Source organism: Aquarana catesbeiana, linkage group LG05 (genome assembly GCF_042186555.1).
Source record: "Aquarana catesbeiana isolate 2022-GZ linkage group LG05, ASM4218655v1, whole genome shotgun sequence".
Classification (NCBI taxonomy): Eukaryota; Metazoa; Chordata; class Amphibia; order Anura; family Ranidae; genus Aquarana; species Aquarana catesbeiana.
This window is the reverse complement of record NC_133328.1, coordinates 603325735-603343779: the sequence shown is the minus strand read 5'-3', so window position 1 is coordinate 603343779 and position 18045 is coordinate 603325735.

Sequence of the window (18045 nt, the reverse complement as noted above, 5' to 3'; positions counted from 1 at the left end):
TTGGGGTATCTTCTGCCACAGGCTGGTGACTTGGGGGGGTCCTGGGATCCTTGGACTGTTGTCTGAGTCTTTTCTCTCCTATGAGAATTGAACAAAAGGTATAGTTAAAACACAGTGATATTTTAGATTTGATTAAATAAACTTAAACGTTGGTTATGAGTTGTGGCCAATTGCCTTTTTTGATCATAAAAAATTTAGAAGACAGGATGAACATTCCCTCTGAACAACAATTATAAACAATGCACATTTTCAGGCAAGTTTCACAGATGCAGACACCTCAATTATCTCCTATGTGTATTACCCATCTAAAATGTAGTTATGGTCACATAGTACACTAGTGCTCGTGAGTCCAGATGTGGAAACAGCTGCTGTGTCCTGTCCCTACATTACACTGAATCATTTTTGAAGAAGCATTATATTTTCCAACACATCTACACCACATCAACAAATTGTGGTAATTTGACAAATTATCAAGACATAAATGTATGTCCAACCCTGTCCCATCGTATTTGGCGAAAAAATAACGTCATTTTCTAAAGTATCATATGTATTTTACAAAGAACGGTCTTTACGAACGATGCTGTATAAAGTCCAAAAATAAGGATCAGCATGCAAGTTAAGTATCTCAATAGTGAAACACAACAAGTACTTACTTTTTTTAAGCAGCTTCTTTATTCGCCAATATTATTCTGGCTCCCGAATTTTGATGTCAGACCACCGCTTCCTCAATTGTTCTTTCGACCGTGTTGTGCCAAATTTTGCTTCTAGAGCGGTGACAATTGAGGACATTATTTTGTCCTTACGCATATGCGGTCGTGTGTACGGTCCTTTTTTCCAATCGTAGTCCTCCCTTCTCAATATGGACACCATCTCCACCATCTCTTCAAAAGCCATGTTGGTGGCCTTATATCTCCTCCGGGATGTGGATGGTTGTGGCTCTGGGCTTTCCTCCACGCTACTTCCACTGATTCTCTCCGCCATCTTTATCTATCTACTCCCACTGCACAACGAAGAGTGAAGGGGCGGGGACAAATCGTACTAAAGAACGTCAGGGGCGGGCGACGCAGGCGGAGCATGACACATGCGCAGTGTATATATAGCTATTACGATGGCCTACATATGTCCGTGTGGAAGTAGCGAGCGTCAGAAACGAAGGTAAGATTAAAGTGGGGGGGGTGTGTTTGGTGTGTGTGTGTGTATGTGTGTGTGTATGTGTGTGTGTGTGTGTGTGTGTGTGTGTGTGAGAGTGTGTGTGTGTGTGTGTGTGTGTGTATGTATGTGTCCCCTAGATTACAAACAAAAATAATCCTGTGATTTGTGACTGACATTAGTTTGGATCTTGTGTCTTGTCTTTCAGAAAAAATGAATCCCTTTAAAGAGGAAGAATTTTTGTGCCAATTTATTGAGCTCTATCAGGAAAAGAAAAACCTGTGGGAGGTCAAACACCCACTATATTATAATAGGAATGTAAGGAAGGCAACACTGGGGACACTTTTAGAGTTTGTGAAGACTCGAGTCCTCCAGGCAGACCTCAAGTTTGTGGACAAGAAATTGGTATCTTGCAAAACATGTACAAGCGGGAACACAATAAAATCCAGGAGTCGCTCAGATCCAGTGCAGCAGCTGACCAAGTATATGTACCCAAGTTGTGGTACTACAACAAAATGCGATTCCTGGATGACCAGACCGAAGTCAGGCAATCACTTTCCACCCTTCCCCCCACCCTTCCCTCCAGCCTTCCCTCCACTCTTCCCTCCAGCCTTCCATCCACCTCCACCCCAGCTGAGGAGTCCCAGGATGAACTGGGCCTTTTCATCATTGATGAAGTTGATGCGCCCAGCTTCAGCCAGGTATCCTTTTTTGTTGAATTTGTGATTGTGTAAATGTTATTAATGATGTTAACGTGTTAATTTTTAAAGTGCTTCATAAAAAATGACTTCTGCACAAAGATTAATATGTAGACATATCACTAGACAGTAGTGGCCAAAAATATACTTCTGCATAGGTGTGCGCAGCCTCTTGCATTAGGGTGTGCACCCCAAAGCTCAAATACATATGCATGTGTATATGTACTGATGGTGTCAGTAGGGCAGTGGACAGTGTAATTTAGTTACATTTTTGGCCTTGTGTAACATTTTTTTGGGGGGATGAAATATCAGTGGTCAAAACAGGGGGGAATATGCAGCACACAAGGCAATTAGGGTGTGCACAGGCACACCCTGTGCGCACGCCTATGTACTTCAGATATTGTTGATCAGCTGAAATAATGGTGGTGTCAAATAGATAGCCTTTACTATTTTGTGTAAATTATATTTGAAAGTCATGAGCTGAAAATTGTGTGTGATTGCATAACACAAAATTACAACTATGTCCCTTTTTTTGACACAGGATGACCTCAGCCAGGAGGAGGCCTTGCCCAGTGGGAGAGAGGAGGAGGCCTTGCCCAGTGGGAGAGAGGAGGAGGCTGTGGCTGGGCCAAGTCGAAGCCACACGGAGTGTCAGGTGCCTCCCCTCCGCATTCTCACCAAAAGGCCCAGGAGAATGACACCAACTGAGCTGGAATCCCTAGCCCTCATACGGGAAGCAAGCCTGATCCTGAGCAAACCACCCAATGCAGAGGAGGCGTATGGCACCTATATAGCCAGCAGATTGCTGGAGTTGGAAAAGGGCCAACGCCTCCTCTGTGAGGGTCTAATTTTTAAGGCATTTGAGAAGGGCTTGAGAGGGGAGCTTACTGCTACCACATATCTGGCAGATGAAGCCACTCCTCCTCCTCCTCCTCCTCCTCCTGCCCCAAGTACACCACCAGAGGCACAACCTCCGATGAAGGCTGCAGAGAAGCGTGGAGGGAAGGCTGCAGAGAAGCGTGCAGGGAAGGCTCCATGGAAGACTCGAATGTGATTGTCTGGCTTCTGTCTGGTCTGACTGTGCTCCCTGTGCTCCCTATAGTCGCAAGATACCAATTTTCTTGTCCTCAAACTTGATGTGTGTCCTGGGGGACGAAAGGCTTCCGAGATTCTAAAAGTGTCTCCAGTGTTGCCTTCCTGATTTAAAAAAAAAATAAATAAAATGTATTTTTTGGTTACCTTACATTATTGCCTATGTGTTTTGATTAAAAAACGCCATTTTTTTAAATCAGGTACAGGTCAAAAAGACTATGGGGTTGATTTCAGAAAAGCAAATAGACTGTGCACTTTGCAGAGGGCAGTTGCCCTCTGCAAGTGCAATTGCTCCAGAGCATCAGAAATGAGTTAAAAGCTTGACTTTGCAAAGAGTACACAATCCTGTGCAAGGAAAATTCTAAAAACAGCATTTTTGCTTGCACATGATTGAATGATGGAAGTCAGCAGGGCTTCTGCTTATTTACTAAGCTCTGGAGCAACTGCTCTTGCAGAGGGCAACTGCACTTTACAAAGTGCACAGTCTTTTTCCCTTTAGTAAATCAACCCCTATGTGTGTTTTTGACAAAAGGCTAAATCATTTCGAATATCAAGTGAAAAGTACTAGTGAAAAGTTCACTTGAGAAATTGCACAGCAAGTGCACTTGTTGGAAGTGCAGTCGCTGTAAATCTGAGGGGAAGAGCTGAAATTAGGGGAAGCTCTGCTGATTTTTTCATAAAATCATGCGCAATAAAAATTAGTTTTATTTTTTGGGCTTCCTTGCATGTGCCCCTCGGATCCACAGCGAAGGCACTTCAAAATGCTCTTTCTGTGGAATTCCAAGTAGAATTAGCACTTGTAGTGAAAAATGATTTTGCCTTGGTTAAATACACCCCCCTATGTCTAATGAACAAGGAACACCAACCTCATTAAGGTTCATTAAAACAACACAAAATATTAAGGTAATTGTGGTAACTTGAAAATCCACACAAAAAACACCAAAAAAATGTGGGTATAATTTAACACACATTGTAAAATAGATAAGTGTTGAAATCAATCAAAAAAATAAAGATGATTCCAAAATCTAATTTAATTTTTTTTATTTATGGAGATCTGGCTTTTTCAAAATATCATATTAGTCATGGCATGAAGATAAATCATGAAGAAAGTAGTTTGTGAGAACTCTGTGTGAATATAAAGCAGAAAAACAACTTCATTCCTCTCGCATTATCAATGCTACAAAAAGCGCTGTATTAAAAGATCACAGAAGAGGAATGTGCTAGCTTCAAGACGAAGGCTAGTTTTACCAGACCGAGCGCTCCCATCTTGTAATTGCTTCAGAGCATGCGTCAGTTTGAGTTCGTCGGACTAGCACACAGACGACCGGTTTGTCCACTAGAAAGAAGAGTCCTTTGGTGCAGACAAGACAGAAGAAATGAATCACCGCTCAGGTAGACCTGATTCCAGGTGTATGTTAGTAAATCCTTCAGAGGAGGGGAGTCCCAGGTGCTGGCTAAATGCAAATTGAAGCAAGGTTTGGAACAGGAAAATCTGGATGCCGCACACCGGATAAAGTTGAAAAATCTTCTTTATTGTAAAACTTGGATCATCAAAAATACAGGACAATCAGGCAGATAGTACAGACACAGCTGACACGTTTCGCACTCTAAATCGAGCGCTTACTCGCTTTAGCGCTCGATTTAGAGTGCGAAACGTGTCAGCTGTGTCTGTAATATCTGCCTGATTGTCCTGTATTTTTGATGATCCAAGTTTTACAATAAAGAAGATTTTTCAACTTTATCCGGTGTGCGGCATCCAGATTTTCCTGTTCCAAACCTTGCTAGAAAGAAGAGCCTGTCGGATAGATTTAAAACATGTTTCAAATCTAAGTCCGTCCAACTTTTGAGCAAACAAAGTCAGCTGGAGCCCACACACGATCGAATTGTCCGACGAAATCCAGTCCGCCGGGCAAAGTCTGCCGTAAAGTCCGCTCGTGTGTACGCGGCATTAGACACTTTCTCAATGCAGCCAGAACAGTTATTCCTCGACATTGGAAATCGACTCCCGTACCATCCCTGGGGGAATGGGAAATTGAACTAGACTCTATTAGAAAACTGGAGTGGCTGTTGGCACAAGAATTGGGAGTAGTTTTTCCCAACCTTAGACCCCCCCCATCCCCCTCCCGTCCTCACCCCCCCCCCCCCCCCCTTTCTTTTTCTTTTTTTCTTTCTTCTTTTTTTGCTTTCTCTTTATTGTATTAAATATATCTATATATACTATGAATATTATACATAAAGATGTAACCACCTTAACAAAAGCAGAATACATGGTTGAAGTTAACTTACTTTTTTTTTTTCTCGACTTGTGTGAATACTAAAATAGGTACTTACTGTACATTATCTGAGGAATATATACCCCTGTCATACAAGTGATAAATAATATAATTTAAAACACTACTATATTTTTTTTTTTACGTCTACCCAATCTACTATGTGTATTGTAAAAGTTAACCTGTATTTTTAATTGAAAACTTTAAAAAAATTACAATTTGATAAAAAAAAAAATATTAATAATAATGGACCAAAAAATGCATATGCAACATTTTTTAGATGCAGCACACCACATGGTAGTGCGTTACCATTGGTTGTGGTATGCTGCAATGCACGGAACTGCATTGCCTTAGAGAAGGGGCCCCCAGGCCTAATCTGGCTGGCTGCAAGATTTTATCTGGTGCTCTGATGTAGAAGGGGACTCTGATGGGAACCTTAATGTAAGGGGTGATTCTGATGTAAGGGTGGGCTCTGATGGGGACTCTGATATAAGGAGGCTCTGATGGGGACTCTGATGTAAGTGGGGGCTTCAGGAATTTATTTGCTTTATTTACTGAAGTTTTCTCTCTGTTGTTCTAAATCATAGCACGTTAATTACAAAAAAATCTCCAAGCAAAACGTAATCTTTTTTTTAGCCACCTAAATTCTGCTCTATCACAGCGCGATATATACATGCTGCCGCTGGCTCACTTCTGCTGTGATTACTCGATGTCCACCGGCACCCAAAGATCATCCTGCAGAGAGACAGCATGGTGGTCTGCCTATGTAAACAAGGCATATCGCCGTTCTGACAGGAGGTAAGGCATGTGTAGCAAGGTCCCGGACCTCCAAAGGCCTAATGATGACCTCCAGAGTCAGGGATAGCTGACATCCATCTTTGTTGAGTGGGTTACATGGCATGGTGGGTGTGATCCAAGATGAAGTGATGGGCACCAGACACTTTTTGAATGCAAAAGAGATTTATTGTCTCTTAACAGAACTGTGGGAGAACGTGTTAGGGCCAGGACACCCTTAAGTAGATGCAATGATAATTGGCAGATTCGAAGACTTCTATACAGGTGAAGGCCTCCCACCGGATACCACTTCTATAAAGGTAGGACCGCTGTCTCCTATGGCACCAAATCTTGTAAAAGTCACTTGTACTTAGCTATTATCAACACAGAATAGTTCTTCTCTTACACTACAGTCTCTCACTGTAGACTTTTACTCAAAGAGCTCCCAGTCTCTCACTAGACTTCCAGATTCAATAGCCACTGAATCTCCTGAGCTCTTCCGCTTCCATAACTCGGTGTCTACCTCAAGCATCACCCCCCACTTCCCTGCTGGGTCCCTGGGTTGGCATGCACAGATACCCCTCAAGCATCACCCCTGCTGACCTGCTAGGTCCCTGGCTTGGCACTCGCTAATGCTCCTCAAGTGTCACCTCTGCTGTTCTGCTAGGTCCCTGGCTTGGCAATTGCTGAAGTTTTCCCACTTCTTCACCGTCCCCAGCTGGTGAGAAGACTGCTCTGGCACTGGCTACAGCTTACTCACAGTGGTCTCCAGTAACAAGGTGGATGGTCCTTTAGTGGCGACTGCTTCCCCTCTACCTCCGACCACAACTGGTTCCCGGCTAAACCGTTACTCTCGGTTGCACTCCAATCCTGCATTCCCAACCCTGTGCTGCTTCTCCTGCTTCTGGATAGGCCCTCAGACTAGCCTAGCAGCCAGATGTACCTGGGATAGGCCTCAGGATTACGGCCTAGCAGCCCAAGGCAGCATAACACATGTCCACCCAGACAGCCCTCCGGGTGGCACAGAACACCAATCACCTGACTCCACTCAAATAAATAGGCTCTCCCAGCAGCCCAAGGGGCTTAAAGAAACCCCTGCCCATTGGCTGAGACACACCATCCATTCATAACCTGACTTTGCTAAGCCCTTGTCTATCTAATGTCACCAGCATAACACTACCTAGTGACAGAAAAGAGAAGATGCAGCAAGTCCAGAACTAGAGAGGAATCAGTGGATCTACTAACAATTAACCAGGGCAAATACTGCCTGGCAAACTAAATTTACTAGCAACCCTGCCTAAGCACCAGGGTGCTACACATGGATCCTGTGTCTCTGCAAAGCAGGGAATAAATTCCATCTTTTCCCCTAGTAAAAGCACCTCCCACAATGTATTAAAAACATTGGTTAGGCACACAGTTAACCCTTTGATCATCCCTGATGTTAACCCCTTCCCAGCCAGTGTCATCAGTACAGTGACCGTTCATATTTTTAGCACTGATCACTGTATTAGTGTCACTGGTCCCCAAAAATGTCAAAAGTGTCAGTGTCCGAATGTCCTCTGCAATATCGCAGTCCCACTATAAGTCGCTGATCGCAGCTATTACTAGTAAAAAAATAAACAAAAATATCCCACAGTTTGTAGACGCTATAACTTTTGCGCAAACCAATCAATATACGCTTTTTGGGACTTTTTTTTTACCAAAAATATGTAGCAGAATCATATTGGCCTAAATGTATGAAGAAATCTGATTTTTTACATTTTTTTATTGGATGTGTTTATAGCAGAAAGGAAAAAAAATTATTTTTTTTTTTTTTTAAATGACAGTCTTTTTTTGTTTATAGCACAAAAAATAATAACCGCACAGGTGATCAAATACTACCAAAGGAAAGCTCTATTTGTGGGAAATAAAGGACATACATTTTATTTGGGTACAGCCGCCACGCAATTGTCAGTTAAAATTAACGCAGTGCCATATCGCAAAAAATGGCCTGGTCATACAGGGAGGTAAATCTTCCGGAGGTCAAGTGGTTAAATTTGATTCGTTCATGTATAAAACACTTTTTTTTTTTTTTTTTTTACAGCCTCTGAATATTTGTAAAATACATAATGTAAACCTTGTACTTCAAAGTTTGGAGAACCTTGCCTTGGGGTGCTGCTAATGCATGTGTCAATTGGGACACAGCAGCTGCACAGACACAGCCACTGCTCCCAATTTGACAGCAGTGTAGGGCAGATGCTCAGCTGTACAAGTGTTCTGTGCATCCCTGTGTGGGCAAACATGGCCCTCGCATGCAGGACGGGTGCTAGACTTTTTTGCGCCCTAGGCAAGGCTACCTACTTGCACCCCCCGCCCCCTCCCCCCAACGATGATTCCATTATATTAAAAAAGCATATAATTTGCAGTCCAAATCCAACTACTGATAAATTACTTAACATATGCCAACGTTAGCTCTATGTGGGGAGCTTGGAGGAAGTGATGTTGTGCACAGCACGACTTGCGCAGCACCTCATTGGCTGGATATCTCTTCCTCACGGATTGGCTAAAGTTTGCAGGAGATGGCTTCATCTCCAGCTAACATAGTCCAAGCCTGCAGCGGTATGTGGAACATTGGCGGACTGTGTGGGAAATAGGGTTGCCATCTTTTGCGGTGCACGGCAATTTTTTTTTTTATAGTATAAACTATACATATATTTTGCTATTAAATAACATTTCTAATCATATGAAGTTAATCACAAGAGTCCCCTTTTACATCTGGATCCGCAGAGCTCCCCTTTTACATCTGAACTCGCAAAGTTCCCTTTCACTGTAAGGGGGGACTCTGCAGACTCTGATGTAAGAGTGAACTCTGGGGACTCTGCCATAATGGATGCTCTAGTTACCCTGATTTAAGGGAGAACACTGAGAACTCTGATATATGGAGAGGACTCTGATGTAAGGGGGAACACTGTGGCCTCTGGTGTAAAGGGGAACTCTGATGTAAGGGGTGCTCTGAAAAACCCTGATTTGCCTTAGTGTACTTACTCAGAGGCAGGAGAGAGAAGGGGGGAGACTTCAGTCACAGGCAGGGATGGATGGTGAGCTCACTCACCCCTTGGCAGTCAGCACCTCTCATCCAGATGTATCTGAGGATGCTGGACTTCAAATTTCCGGCCCCAACTTTCTTTGTCTGAGGCACAGCGCCGGGGATTGGAGTGTGGGCAGACAAAGAGGCGTAGGGTTTGGGGGAAGAGGTGCAGATTGATCCCTCTCTTCTCTCCCGTCTGTGTGGGTTTTTTTTGGGGGGGGGGCTGTTAGTGCTGGCTTTGGGCAGTGTAAAAGAGTGTAACAGACAACTGCAGCCAGCAGCCCTGCTGTGAAGCCATAATCCAGTCTAAATAATGTGTCTGGGTCTCAGACAGTCTGAAACCCGGACACATGATTCCAAACCCGAACTGTCTGGGTAAATCCTGGACAGGTGGCAATCCCAGCAGGAAAGCCAGCAGAGTGTAAGGAAGCCGGTGGAGCAGGGCCGTAGATAAAAAATTTTTTTTTGGGGGGGGGGGGGGGGCTGTGTGGGGTTGGGTGAGGCAGTATGAGGGGTAGGTGAGGCAGTATGAGGGGTAGGTGAGGATGTAAGGGGGTGGGTGAGGCTGTATGGGGGTAGGTGAGGTGGTATGGAAGGGGTGGGTGAGGCTGTATGGGGGTAGGTGAGGCAATATGAGGGGTATATGAGGCAGTATAAGGGGTAGGTGAGGCAGTATGAGGGGTAGGTGAGGTAGTTTGGGGGTGGGTGGGGCAGTATGGGGGTGGGTGAGGCAATATGAGGAGTAGGTGAGGCAGTATGGGGGTGGGTGAGGCATTATGAGGAGTAGGTGAGGCAATATGGGGGTGGGTGAGGCAGTATGAGGAGTAGGTGAGGCAGTATGGGGGTGGGTAAGGCAGTATGAGGAGTAGGTGAGGCAGTATGAGGGGTAGGTGAGGCAGTATGGAGGTGCGTGAGGCATTATGAGGAGTAGGTGAGGCAATATGAGGAGTAGGTGAGGCAGTATGGGGGTGGGTGAGGCATTATGAGGAGTAGGTGAGGCAATATGAGGAGTAGGTGAGGCAGTATGAGGGGTAGGTGAGGCAGTATGAGGGGTAGGTGAGGCAGTATGAGGGGTAGGTGAGGCAGTATGAGGGGTAGGTGAGGATGTAAGGGGGTGGGTGAGGCTGTATGGGGGTAGGTGAGGTGGTATGGAAGGGGTGGGTGAGGCTGTATAGGGGTAGGTGAGGCAATATGAGGGGTAGATGAGGCAGTATAAGGGGTAGATGAGGCAGTATGAGGAGCAGGTGAGGTAGTATGGGGGTGGGTGGGGCAGTATGGGGGTGGGTGAGGCAATATGAGGGGTAGGTGAGGCAGTATGGGGGTGGGTGAGGCAGTATGAGGGGTAGGTGAGGCAGTATGAGGAGTAGGTGAGGCAGTATGGAGGTGCGTGAGGCATTATGAGGAGTAGGTGAGGCAATATGAGGAGTAGGTAAGGCAGTATGGGGGTGGGTGAGGCAGTATGGGGGTGGGTGAGGCACTATGGGGGGTGGGTGAGGCATTACGAGGAGTAGGTGAGGCAATATGAGGAGTAGGTGAGGCAGTATGAGGGGTAGGTGAGGCACTATGGGGGGTAGGTGAGGCAGTATGGGGGGTAGGTGAGGCAGTATGGGGGGTAGGTGAGGCAGTATGAGGGGTAGGTGAGGCACTATGGGGGGTAGGTGAGGCAGTATGGGGGGTAGGTGAGGCAGTATGGGGGGTAGGTGAGGCAGTATGGGGGTAGGTGAGGCAGTATGGGGGGTAGGTGAGGCAGTATGAGGGGTAGGTGAGGCAGTATGGGGGGTAGGTGAGGCAGTATGGGGGGTAGGTGAGGCAGTATGGGGGTAGGTGAGGCAGTATGGGGGGTAGGTGAGGCAGTATGAGGGGTAGGTGAGGCAGTATGAGGGGTAGGTGAGGCAGTATGGGGGGTAGGTGAGGCAGTATGGGGGGTAGGTGAGGCAGTATGGGGGGTAGGTGAGGCAGTATGGGGGGTAGGTGAGGCAGTATGGGGGTAGGTGAGGCAGTATGGGGGGTAGGTGAGGCAGTATGAGGGGTAGGTGAGGCAGTATGGGGGCGGGTGAGGCAGTATGAGGGGTAGGTGAGGCAGTATGAGGGGTAGGTGAGGCACTATGGGGGGTAGGTGAGGCAGTATGGGGGGTAGGTGAGGCAGTATGGGGGGTAGGTGAGGCAGTATGAGGGGTAGGTGAGGCACTATGGGGGGTAGGTGAGGCAGTATGGGGGGTAGGTGAGGCAGTATGGGGGGTAGGTGAGGCAGTATGAGGGGTAGGTGAGGCACTATGGGGGGTAGGTGAGGCAGTATGGGGGGTAGGTGAGGCAGTATGGGGGTAGGTGAGGCAGTATGGGGGGTAGGTGAGGCAGTATGAGGGGTAGGTGAGGCAGTATGGGGGCGGGTGAGGCAGTATGGGGGTGGGTGAGGCAGTATGAGGGGTAGGTGAGGCAGTATGGGGGTGGGAAGACATTTTTACAGGTATCACCAGCAGCATATTCAGCTCACCTGAGTCCCTCAGTGCCTCTGGTCAGCCTGGAACATTTGTGCAGAGCTCGCCCTGTATCCCAGTTTCCTGCCTGCAGGGATATCACTCCCTGGCTGGGTAGGTCTGGCGAAAGAATTTTCCGTCTTTGCCCTCCTCCTTCTCTGAATGTCGGGACCTGGGGACGGGGCAAGCACATGATTGGTTACTAGGACCGCCGATTTCCTAGCGTACAATTGCATGCTTGCTCTGCCCCCAGGCCCTGACTTTCAGAGAAGGAGAAGGGCAAGAATGAAGGCGGGGGAAGGCTGGGGACCACACCACAAATGCCACTCAGCCTATATTCTCTGACAGATATGATTGCTGAGGTTGAGCGGCACAACTCCATACGGCAGCAGGGACTAACTGGGTATTTGGGCAGGGTCCTCGGGGGGGCACCCTTATTTACATCCCTGTGGCAGAGAGTAGGAAAACCAGCGGCCGTGGCTGCACCCCAGGCAGCAGTGTGCCCTAGGCAGCTGCCTAGTTCGCCCAGTGGTAGCGGCAGCCCTGCTCGCATGGGTATATGCTGCAGTATGCCCGTAAGAATGAGGCCTTAGATATACTTTAAGTAAGACATTTAACATTTAAATTATTGAAGAGATTTACTTTAACCGGTTCCCGACCGGCGCATGCTGTTGTACGTCGGCAGAATGGCACAGCTGGGCAAACGGGCGTACACGTACGTCCCTTTGAATTTGCTGCCATGCCATTGCGTGCGCGCACTGGCCGGGAGCTCCGTGAGTCGGGTCACCGGTCCCATGGACTCGATCGCCGCGGGGGTACCCGCGATCGCCTCACGGAGAGGACGAATGGGGAGATGCTAAAGTAAACAAGCATCTCCCCATTCTGCCTAGTGACAGGGTCACTGATCTCTGCTCCCTGTGATCGGGAGCGGAGATCAGTGACGTGTCACATGTAGCCACGCCCCCCCACAGTTAGTAACACTCCCTAGGTCATACTTAACCACTCCCTAGCCCCCTAGTGGTTAACCCCTTCACTGCCAGTGTCATTTACACAGGAATCAGTGCATTTGTATAGCACTGATTGCTGTATAAATGACAACTGTCCTAAAAATGTGTCAAAAATATCCGATGTGTCCGCCATAATGTCGCTGTCACGATAAAAATCGCTGATCGTCACCTTTACTAGTAAAAAAAAAAAAAATAATAATAAAAATGTCATAAAACTATCCCCTATTTTGTAAACGCTATAACTTTTGCGCAAATCAATCAATAAACGCTTATTGCAATTTTTTTTTTACCAAAAATATGTAGAAGAATACATATCGGCATAAACAGAGGAAAAATGTTTTTTTTAAATATTTTTTTGGGGATATTTATTATAGCAAAAAGAACAAAATAATGTGTTTTTTTCAAAATTGTCGCTATTTTTATAGTTTATAGCGCAAAACATAAAAACCGCAGAGGTGATCAAATACCACCAAAAGAAAGCTCTATTTGTGGAAAAAAAAGGACGTAAATTTTGTTTGGGAGCCACGTCGCACGACCGCGCAATTGTCAGTTAAAGCGACGCAGTGCCGAATCGCAAAAAACGCACTGGTCAGGAAGGGGGTAAATTCTTCCGGGGTTAAAGAGACCCTGGCCCAAACTTTAAAATGCTGCATTCTCTGGACTTTTGGATGTCTTTTGGAGACATTAGGGGCTCGTTCACACTAGTGTTTGGGGGGCAGTACCCCCTTTAGCGCCAGAGGCAATGGCTGGGGGTGTACACATGCCATTGCTGTGATCCTCTTCTTCTTATACCCCATGTTGCTTTCGGCAGGTACTACAGCCTGCTAAACGCCCATTGAAGAAAATGAGGCCGTGGTGAGCTAGTGCAGGCTTCAAGGGGTTAAAGCAGGTTGAAGAGCAATGCTGTCAAATGCTCTTTGAAAAATGATCTGAACGCAAAGCACTCTTCAGAGGGGCGAAGCTAGTGTGATCAAACCCTTACAAATAAATACCATTCCTAAAATACAATAAATGTACGTAAAATCGAATGGAAAGATTGCTGTTGCAATGAATGGTCTGGGGACAGGGTCCCTTTAAATGGTATCAACCTAAAAATGATAAGAAATGATATCCTTTGTGAAACCATAAAATGACCTAGGATCAAATCCAATTCATGGAAATATATTCTTTCCCAATATATTTTGTTCTGGGTAAAACATACAGGGAGATAAGTCATACACATATGGATTGCATATGAAATGTCTGTATTACATCCACAGTCACTTCCACTTACCTGTCCAGATATGAACCATATGTGGGTTATGCTAATCTGACATGTGCGGCTTTAATTATCCGGTACAGGAGAGGAGAGATCCTTTGAATAAATTCAGCTGCTCATCTATGATCATTAGTGACAGAACACTGTATACATCTCTCAGCAGAGACCATTCTCCAGGAGATACCTGTAATCTTATACATTGATTGAAATGCACTGAAGTGTGAACTCCTGTTTGTTCAATTACATACTAAAGGAAAACACATCATAATCTCCGGGGGATTCCTGGCTGCTCATATTTTTGTAGCAGAATCCAGAATTGTGATATTATACGGGTTAGAAATGGAACTCAATACCAGCATTGTAGGACAGAACATTAACCGCTTCAGCCCCGGAAGATTTGGCTGCTCAATGACCAGGCCATTTTTTGCATCGCTTTAACTGACAATTGCGCAGTCATGCGACGCTGTACCCACACAAAATTGACGTCCTTTTTTTTCCCACAAATAGAGCTTTCTTTTGGTGGCATTTGATCGCATCTGCGGTTTTTCATTTTTGTGCTATAAATAAAAGAAGAGCAACAATTTAAAAAAAAAAACACAATGGGGGAGATTTACTAAACACGGAGAACTCAGAATCTGGTGCAGCTGCGCATAGTAACCAATCAGCTTCTAACTTCAGCTTGATCAATTAAGCTTTGACAATAAAACCTGGAAGGTGATTGGTTACTATGCACAGCTTCACCAGATTCTGTGTGCACCAGCTTTAGTAAATCTGCCCCAATATCTTTTACTTTTTGCTATAATAAATATTCCACATTTTTTTATCAAAAAAAATATTTTTTTCCTCAGTTTAGGCCAATATGTATTCTTCTACATATTTTTGGTAAAAAAAAAAAAAAATTGCAATAAGCATATATTGATTGGATAGGCCAATATGTATTCTTCTACATATTTTTGGTAAAAAAAAAAATATATTGATTGGTTTGCGCAAAAGTTATAGCGTCTACAAAATAGGGGATAGATTTATGGCAGTTTTATCATTATTTTTTTTTTTACTAGTAATGGCAGTGATCTGCGATTTTTATCGGGACTGCTACATTATTTCGGGCACATCGGACACTTTTGACACATTTTTTAAACCATTGACAAATATACAGCGATCAGTGCTATGAAAATGCAGTGATTACTGTGTAAATCTCACTGGCTGGGAAGGAGTTAACACTAGGGGGCGATCAAAGGGTTAACTGTGTTCTCTAGGTGTGTTTCTAAAGGGCCGTACACACGATCTGACTTTTTGACAACAAACATGCAAATTAGCTGTTTTGGAGCAACATCCGACCGTGTGTACGCTCCATCGGACAAACTTTTTCTATTTCCATCGGACTTTTGTTGGCTGTGCGAACGGACAAACTTTCCGGCAACAAAAGTCCGATGGAGCAAAGTCCGATCGTGTGTACACAAAAGCATCGGACTTTTGTACAAACTACAGTACTCAGCCGTGAGAATGTTTCCAGCGCGATCCGATTGCGCTAGTTCTCGGCGACAATGTACTGTACATCTTGCACTGGCTGCAATAGGAAAAACACATTTTCCTACTGCGGCGAGCGCGAGAGGGAATTCCCCTCTGGGAGCATACCAGGCCCTTTGGTCTGGTATGGATTTTAAGGGAAACCCCCTACGCCGAAAAAACGGCGTGGGGGTCCCCCCCAATCCATACCAGACCCTTATCCGAGCACGCAGCCCGGCCGGTCAGAAAAGGGAGTGGGGACGAGCGAGCGCACCCCCCCTCCTGAGCCGTACCAGACCGCATGCCCTCAACATGGGGGGCGGGTGCTTTGGGGGAGGGGGGGCGCCCTGCAGCCCCCCTCCCCAAAGCACTATGTCCCCATGTTGATGAGGACAAGGGCCTCTTCCCGACAACCCTGGCCATTGGTTGTTGGGGTCTGCGGGCGAGGGGCTTATCGGAATCCGGGAGCCCCCTTTAATAAGGGGGCTCCCAGATCCCGGCCCCCCACCCTATGTGAATGAGTATGGGGTACAGCGTACCCCTACCCATTCACCTAGGGAAAATGTGTCAATAAATAAAACACACTACACAGGTTTTAAAATGAATTTATTAGGCAGCTCCGGGGTCTTCTTCTGACTTCGGGGGTCTTCTTCCGACTTTGGGGGTCTTCTTCCGACTACGGGGGTCTCTCCGGCGTCTTCTCCCGGTGTCTGGATCTTCTGCCGGCTCCACCGCTATCTTCTCCCGCTCTTTTGCTAGCGGTGGCCCAGACCTCTGGATCATCTTCTTCCCTCTTCTCTTCTTCCGATGTTGACACAACTCTCTCTCCAGCTGGAATGGTCCCTGATCGCTCCGCGGTGGACTTATATAGGCGGTGACCCCGCCCCCCCATGAGGTCACAGTCCCGGGGCATGCTGGGACTGTGATCTCATAAGGGGGCGTGGTCATGTCATCCTATGACCATGCCCCCTTATGACCTCACAGTCCCAGCATGCCCCGGAACTGTGATGTCATAGGGGGCGGGGTCACCGCCTATATAAGTCATAGCAGAGTGCACAGACAGCATTACAGCCAGAGAGAGCATCGTGTCAACATCTCTGGAAGAGAAGAGGGAAGAAGACGATCCAGATGTCCGGGCTCCTCCGCTGGCAAAAGAGCGGCAAAAGAGCAGAAGATAGCAGAGGAGCCCGGCAGAATGAAGAAGGGAACGGAGAAGAACCAGAGAGCGCGGAGACCACACCGGAGCGAGGAAGAAGACGCCGGAGAGACCCCCGATGTCGGAAGAAGACCCCCGAAGTCAGAAGAAGACCCCTGAAGTAGGAAGAAGACCCCGGAGCTGCCTAATAAATTAATTTTAAAACCTGCGTAGTGTGTTTTATTTATTGACCTTTTTTTCCCTAGGTGAATGGGTAGGGGTACGCTGTACCCCATACTCATTCACATAGGGTGGGGGGCCGGGATCTGGGGGCCCTCTTATTAAAGGGGGCTCCCGGATTCCGATAAGCCCCTCGCTCGCAGACCCCGACAACCAACGGCCAGGGTTGTCGGGAAGAGGCCCTTGTCCTCATCAACATGGGGACAAGGTGCTTTGGGGTGGGGGGGCCGCAGGACGCCCCCCTCCCCCAAAGCACCCACCCCCCATGTTGAGGGCATGCGGCCTGGTACGGCTCAGGAGGGGGGGGCTCGCTCGTCCCTACCCCCTTTTCTGACCGGCCGGGCTGCGTGCTTGGATAAGGGTCTGATATGGATTTGGGGGGAACCCCACAACATTTTTTTCGGCGTAGGAGGTTCCCCTTAATATCCATACCAGACCTAAGGACTTTGTATGCCCCTGGAGGGGAACCCATGCCGGTTTTTTATTTAAAATTTGGCGCTGCGTTCCCCCTCAGGATTCATACCAAACACAGTGCCTGGCATTGGCGGGGATCCAACTAGGATCCCTGCACCAGTGTGAACCCGGCCAATCTCGCCAATAAAAGTGGCGAGATTCACACAATATTAGACAACAATACAGAAGTTGACCAAAGGGTGGTGGTAAAGAGCTGAAAAACAACGTGATATGGTGAAAGTTGGCTGGAAAAGTCCTGTCGTCTGTATACAAGACAAACTTTTGGGCACCGCCCTTTGTACAAAAATCCAAGGGAAAGTTTGTACAAAGTCCTATCGTGTGTATGGGGCTTAACTGTGGGGGGATGGGACTGTCTAGGAGGACAGAGAGAGATCGGTGTTCATACATAGTATGAACACACAATCTATCTCCTCGCCCCTGAAAGAACCGGTGTGTTTACACACACACAGATCCCGGTTCTCGCTCTGTCACGAGCAATCGCAGGAGCCCGGCGGTCATCGCGCCCGCCGGGCACTTGCATCAGCTCCGGGTACACGCCGTGGGCGTGCCTGCACCCCTAGTGGCCAAAAGGCAAAGCGACGTAAGGTAACGTAGTTTCACCCAGCCGTGCCATTCTGCCACAGTAAAACTGCGGCGGCTGGTCGGCAAGCGGTTAAAGAGAACCAGTCACCATATGGTTTATGACAGGGTTAGTCAACCTGGCAAATACATAGGGCTTCAAGTGCGGCCCTCAATGTGTCCAAAAGAATTTGTACTTAAATATTATAAGCATTTATATAGTGCTGACAATTTGTGCAGCTCTTTACTTACTGTACAATCACATCAGTCCCCATCCTCAAGGGGTTTACAATCTAAAATCCGTATCTCACATGTAGTAAATAGAAAAAATGCTTTGTGCACT